Genomic DNA, 7,755 nt, shown 5'->3' with positions numbered 1-7,755 from the left:
TTAACCCTCTTGCTCTCGCGGAGTGCCGAAACACGAGTAGGCGCTGGTTCTCGGCCAATTCCAAGGTCATTGGGGAAAATTTACTTGTATTATTTAAAAAATTCGTATAAAATCAACCGTTGGTATTAAAAATATGAAAACAGATAATTCTGATATGGAAGTATGTGTACTTTTATTTGGTGTATTATTTATTTGCTTATATTTTTTATTATTTCTGTAAAAAATTCGTATATTCTTGTTTACGTTAATGATCTGTAAATTAATTGCAATTTTATCTAATCTAATTAAATTTTACGTTTGGTTAATGTAGTATTTGATAGTATACTATTAATTCTATGTTATATTAAAGTATTAGTTTATTACATTTATCGTAAATGATGTTAATTTTAATTTTAGTAAATTTTTCCAACGGTTCTTTTTTATCCAACTATTGAGTCGACAGTGCTGCCATTTTAAGTACGTTTTTAACATGTACGTATATTCTACATGTAGGTATGTTCTTTCATATACATTCGGTTTGTTAGAATATATAATTAGTTTATTTAATTAATCGGTAGATATTAATAATATATAAATCGATGAATTTTAGCAATATTACAACTTTTTTTAAAAAAATTTACTTTTATTAGATTCATTTATATATTTTAATTAATATGTTTTCATTTTAGAGTATTATTAAGTTTTAGTTTTAAAGTTATATTCATTTGTTTGGATTTTCCTTTGTCCTTTTAAACCAGATATTTAAACGGTGACGTCAGACTAGGGTGACGTAGCGGAAGTGTGGTGTCACGTGACTGGGATACTGTCTTATTTCGTTTATAAAGCTTTTATATTCTTTTATAAATGTTTCAAATGATTTATTTTTTAACAAGCGAATAATTTATGATATGTTTGTATTAAAGTATATCAAAAACCTTTTTATTTATATTATTTTCGATGCATATGTTGTTCATAACATAGATACTTTAAACATGGAATTGGCTCTATAATAATAATTATGTTTTATTGTTATTTTATATGAATGTTAGCAAATTTGTTGATAAAAATATATTTTATTTACGATTTTTCGATATAAGTTTAAATAATTCAAAATATATGCGATAGATGGCGGCACATATATAAAATAGAATGACTATGGATATTTATAAATTATTTATTTTAAACGAAAGATGGCGCTGTGTATTTTTATGAAGAAAGTTCAAACTGAAAATATTATTTTCGTGGAACATATAGATATTTTATTAATTAAAATACTTTTTAACAGAATCAAATTTAGAGATAAATTAAGCGAAAGATTAGATTCATATTATTTAAAAATTTCCATTGGATACTTCTTTATTTATACAATTTATACAAAAAACTAAAATTTATTTGATTAATGTAATGTTATATACAGATTGTCTTCTTCATTTTTATCTATTTAGATCTCATCCTGTTATATCTGTAAGAATGGAATTATGCATCCAACATATTTTAATAAATTCTACTCACAGTAAATGTAAAACAAATCAAAAAGAAGTATCTTGTTTTCATCTTAAATATTGTTTTAAGTATGAAGGAAACCGAGCTCCTGAATTAGTTCTTAAGTAAAATTGGATATCTTTTTAAAAAAATTATCTGTTTATAAAATAATAATTATAAAATTGTATCTGAAGCAATGAAAATAGAATTGGAAGTTCATACATGTAAAACCTATGTTCCAAGAGGCTATTTTATGCTTAGAACAATTACAATAATTAGCTGTAAATATATGTAAGCTTATTCAGAGTACAAGTTAATAATCATATATAATCTTTAATGAAGTATTCTTTCATAGAATTGATCAGAAAAAATATATTAACTATGTTATATGTTGTATTTTTATCTGGACAAAATTGATAAATAAAAGACCAAATATAATAAAAAGTATTATTTCTGAATCTAAAACATACTGATTTTGAAGTTATAACACCATAATTTTAAAGTGTTAACATTTGTAATCATTTTTATCACTGTAATGAAGTTATAGTAGATATTTAACATTTATGGTATGAATTCTCAGATTTTTCTAAAGAATATTGTTATTGGTGTAAATCCAGGAACTTTTAATTACTTAGAACTTTTTATTTATTCTGACTGTGCTGCATTAGAATCGTAAAAAATATCAAATCATTGAAATAATTCATACAAACCAAGACCTAAATTACAAGCTAGGCTAGGTAACCTAGCAATAAACAATATGTATAAAATAAATAACTTTATTATTGATTTGAATAAAAAAGCACTTAGTAAAAGGACTTTTACATGGAGATTGTTTGTCTTTGTATTTTTTGAGCTATATCCAATTTTACAAGCTCTTTATTTATCTTCATGCTATTAACACGTAAAATATAAAAATGCAATAAACCTACACTTTTAATTTTTTAAAGTAGTTAAATAATAAAGAAAGAGATAAAAGTTTTCATGAAAAGTCTTCAGATAATCAAATTTTTTGAATTGTTCTACTTGTTACAAAATTTCAAAATTAACATATTTGCTACTTTTTGTGGATAGCAAATATATTTTTAAGAATTTCAAACATTTTTAAGTACTTTGAATACTCAACCAAATGGTCGTCTTAAACAATTGGGCTATAAATCTATTATTAATGATTAAATACCAAATTATTTAGTATTTAATCATTAATAATAGCAGATTTATAGCCTGATAGCTTAATGCGATCATTTGATTGAGTATCTATGTATCAGGCTTCTGGATGTTTAGTATATTTGTACTTCAAATATTTTTATGTATTCCAAATAATTTTAAAATATTTCAAGTACTATACTTATGTAAGATTTTCAAATACTGTACTTGAAAATTCAAATTTCTGATACCTAGTAGTTTAAATAATATCTATCAGAAATACTCTAACTTAAATCAGGTAGGCTATTTGTTATATGGGAAAAAGTATTTCTAATACAAGTATTTGGTACTTGTATGCTTCCATCTCTGTACTGTCAACACAGAGATAAACCCTCACCACTGTTTGTCACTAAAAGTTTATCACCACTCAAATGTTTGTCACTAAAAGTACAATTAAAAACTAAATGTTAAGATACTAATTACTAGAAATGATTTTTTCATATAAAAAAAAAGACATTTAAACATGTTGAGGCTGACAACACGAAAAGAGAACATAATAAGGTGAACCAACTGATGATAATTTCTGTGATTACAATAAGTAGAATTGACTGTATTTGGAGTTTAAACATTTTTAAATTGAATAATAATAAATTGAATGAGTTAATAATAAATGAGAAATTAATAAAATTGACCATTTATTTATAAATATTTAAGTATTTAACATTTAAAACGATAAAATTTTTAAGATATAAAATCTATGAATTTTATTATATTTTAATTTTTTTGTAACTGGTCTTTTATATTTTTTTTCATTTTAGCTGGAATCATCGATAATCATTTCTTAAGCCATGAAGAACTTAAACCTTGAAGCCTTTTGTAGTCAACACACACAAATATTTTTTATGTTACTCTATAAATATAATCTTGTATTGTAAAAAACATATTTACAAATATTATTATATACAAAGTTTAGTAATTATTTTTTTCATATATGAGAATTTTGTCACTGAAATAAAATATTAGTTCATTATACAATCTTCCATTAAAGACAAAATATGTTAGATTTATGTATTGATTTCTGTCATCAAAATAAAACTCTGCCAACAATAATTTTTGACATGTTATACCTAGCATTAACTTGGAGATTTTTTGGCACTAGTATTAAAAGACAATTGATTTAGTTAGTAATTTCATATTTGATCCCACATAGGCACAATGCCATCTGTATCTATATACTTATATTAATAATATATAAAGTGGAAATAAATAAATTTAGATACATCCGAAACAGCATAACTAATAAAGTGGAATTTCAATCATAACCCTTGTGTAATATGCAAATATCTTGCCAGTGATATCATGTAGATTCCAAGCCAGAGTTTTTCCAGATATATATTAGTTTAAACTTGTATATAATAATAATGGTTATTTATGCCTGAACGAATTTTATTTTTACATCTGAATAATATAACTCTCAGCATACCTGCACACTATAAATAGATAGAATTTCATACTTGAATTCAGGTTAATATTTTTCAGAATTATCTAAAATTAACTAAATCTGAAATAACCTAATTTTTAACATAATCAACAGATGATAATATAACTAATCGTAATCAAAATCATCAAATTATATAATTAATCTGAATGTAACTGGACAATTTTTGAGCAAAATTAGTAACATTTGTGTTTGGATTATGATATGTCATATATAATGTTTTATTTTATGATATTTAGGTAAAACCAAAAAGTTAATAAAAGTTTCATAATAAAACTTATTTGTTTTTATTTAAAGAAAGTGATTTTTATTCTAAGGTAATATAATAGCTCTAATTCATTACATAATTTTATCTTGAACAAGTTTTTACATTACTATGACATAAATTGTAAACTTTTTAAATTGTTATCAAATTTTCCTTTTTATTTTTGGTTTAATTTCTCAGATGTTAAAAAATATATAAATTATTATAGTTGTAGTGGAACAAGAGATACATCAGATTGTGAAAAGATTTAGCAATAAAAAGTAACTTCTTAAACCATCCAAGATTTCAGCATTCATTTTTTATTGATAAACTACATTGTTATTGGTCATTGTTGTTATAAGTAAATTTAATTAACTCTTTCTTCACAATATAATTAACAAACAAAACATATAAAAGTAAGTAAATATGGCTTTGTAAACTCTGTAATTTCTTTTAATGAGATGACCTAGAGTTACAATTTTATTTATTTGTCTATCAAATAATAATAATAATAATACTCTTTTATTATTAACAACCAATTAAAATCTGATTTTATAGGATACAATTAATATTAAATATTGTAAACATGGAAGTATTTTAAGATAAATATTTAACTATGAGTATGTATTTATTTTTTAATTTTTAACTCCCTAATTAAAATTGATTTAAAAAGATATAAATTTATTTATAAGCTAAAAAATTTTTACAAACTCATTGCTAGTTGTTCAAAAAGTTTTACCTTTTCTGATTAAGTATTTAAATTTAAATATATTGTTTTTAAACAGAAACATGTGCTTTTAAAGAGATCAGTTAATATTTTCTTTATTATGTTTTCTTTCATACTTTGTAGATAAATCAACAAAATTAAATAAAAATTACAAATAGCAATGAACAGCAACTATATTCATTTTTAATTTGTACGAAAAAAAAAATTATATATATATATATATAAAAAATTTTCTTTATTAACAGATCTTTAGATAAAATATCTTAAAACACAAATATGTTGTAATAACGTCCGATGGCGAACAAACATTTAATATAATTTAAAACAAATAAAATCAAAGACCATAGTTCTGCCCAAAATGGGATCACCTTTTTATTTTGTGTTCCAAGACAAACACTTTCCGGCGACTGTCACCAGTTCCTTTATAAGAAATTTTTTGTAATTTTACTTGGACGCCGGAAGTGTTATTAAAAGGACCTTTTAATAACACATAAATCCAGTGCCAAGTAAACTTACAAAAGGAAGGTCAGTCGCCGAAAAGGTGTTTGGTCTTGGGAAGACAGAATAAAATAGGCGGATCCCATTTTGGGCAGACTTGGTCTTTATTTTAATTTTTAAAAAAATTTTTTCTCCATCGGACGAAATTCAAAGACGAAACTCTACAAATATCGTCGCCAGGGGTCAGCTGTCTCATCTACATTTTCCAGCGCCTGTTCCCAGTGGATAAAAGCAGCCAAGACACCCAGAAAAAGGCAAGATGGATGTAAGCAAGACGTCTGTTTTTTAAGTCACCTGTTCCTTTTTAAGAAATTTTTTGTAATTTCTAATTGGACATTTATGTGTTTTAAAAGGACTTTTTAATAACTTCCGGGACAAAGTAACCTAAAAAGGAAGGTCAGTCGCCGAAAAGTGTTTGTCTTGGAACACACAATAAAAAGGTGATCCCATTTTTGGGCAGACTTGGGTCTTTATTTATAATTTTAAAAAGAATTTTTTCTCCATCGCGTACGGAAAATTGCAAGATAGTAGAAGCTAACAAACATTTAATATAATTTAAAACAAATAAATCAAATTTCTTATTTCATGGAGCAAACATTTTTTATTAAACAAAAGAAACATTTAAGTTCTACATAATTTAATTTTTACATTTAAAAATTTTAAACCTTTACAATATTTTCATGTGAAGATTTTTCACAATATGTAATTTTGTGATTCAGCTCATTCTTTTGCTTTACGAATACTTAATTTTGAAAAATATACCATTATATAAAATATATATATTTAAAAGAAAAATAAAGTATATTTTTTAATTAAATTTAATACAATAAACCCTATAAAGTGTAATTAACTCATATTTTAAGTAGACATTGTTCTATATTAAATACAAATTAAAATGTAAAGTAACATAACAGGAATAATTCTATTATTATTTTTCCATTGATCATAAAGTCTTATTGATATTTTGTTTGTAATTAAACAGATGTCTTCATATTTCAAAGTAATAACAAAAATGTAACAATTAATAAAAAAATTATTAGCTACATCTAGCAAATGGGCCTACTAAGTCATTCCATTATAATTATTTTTGATTCTTGAATTCATGTTCATGTTTGAGAATGAATCAGCTCAAAGTACTGCATTATAAGAGAAGAGTGATAGATAATTACAGGTTATATAACTTTAATAAAAGTTGAACAATTGAATTATTCTACTTTTGTTAATATTTTATATATATATAAATAACACATTTTTAGAAATTTTGAAAAAGTAAAATAAAATAATTCAAAAGAATACATCTAGCAAAAGATTTTTATGCTTTTTGTTTTTGAAGAAACATAGTGAGAAAAAGGTTTAAATACTGTATAGGGTGAGAATCAGAAGGCACATGCTTGGGGCCATTGCTGTAGGAAAGGGAAAGGATCATGGAAAAGGGTTACGGATTTATTGGACTAATTTACTTTTTTTATAAGTTGATATATTACGTTCACATAACAAATGACTATCTAAATATACCAATTTCCCATCTTACCAGTCATCTTCAGGCAAAGAAGTTTAAAAATTTCATTTTTATTTATCTGTTTTTTTTTTTTTTTTTAATGAACATGCAAATATATGCAAAACTTAAAATCCAAAGTTTTAAAATTGAATATTTATTATAAAATAGTACAATGTAATATTTTACTTTTTGACTTTGGAGACATACCTGATAGTTTTGCTTTATTATTAATTTATTTTTACTTTATATTGTAATCGTATATAATTTGTGACAATTTTGTGTTTTATGGTATCATAAAACATTATAAAATGATTAAAAAATACCAATGGAAAAATTAAATTACTTCAGGGTCAAATTTAACTTTTTCAGGAAGTTATTTACTTTAAAATACTTTCGCTTTAAAAACATCGGAGTGTAACACGATATAAATGTCGCATTCCCGGACCAAATTGACACGTCCCCAATCGTAAGTCGTGGAAAATGGGAGGGCGAGCGACCCCCGGGGAGGGTGGAGGTCATCTTACTGTTCAAAACGGAATTTTGCTGACCTTCTGGACGGTTGGACCCAGCTGCATCTTCTCTGAGTCACAAAAACACATTAGACCAAAATTTACGGGACCATCACGAAATATTCAGAAGAAAAAGAATAATAAGAAATAATCAAGCATATAACCTTTAAATTATAA

General features: G+C 24.5%; 1 long non-coding RNA gene across 1 annotated transcript; it reads left to right on the top strand.

Moving 5' to 3' along the window:
- The first annotated feature begins 446 nt into the window (after positions 1-446).
- Positions 447-3,926, top strand: LOC136970717 (uncharacterized). Its single transcript, XR_010880019.1, has 2 exons — positions 447-492; positions 3,423-3,926. It is a non-coding gene; the product is annotated as an uncharacterized lncRNA (long non-coding RNA).
- The last annotated feature ends 3,829 nt before the right edge of the window (positions 3,927-7,755 follow it).

This window comes from Centruroides vittatus, unplaced genomic scaffold (genome assembly GCF_030686945.1).
Source record: "Centruroides vittatus isolate TY-2023 unplaced genomic scaffold, ASM3068694v2 contig_212, whole genome shotgun sequence".
NCBI classification, from domain to species: Eukaryota; Metazoa; Arthropoda; class Arachnida; order Scorpiones; family Buthidae; genus Centruroides; species Centruroides vittatus.
This window is presented reverse-complemented; position numbering and strand designations above follow the sequence as displayed.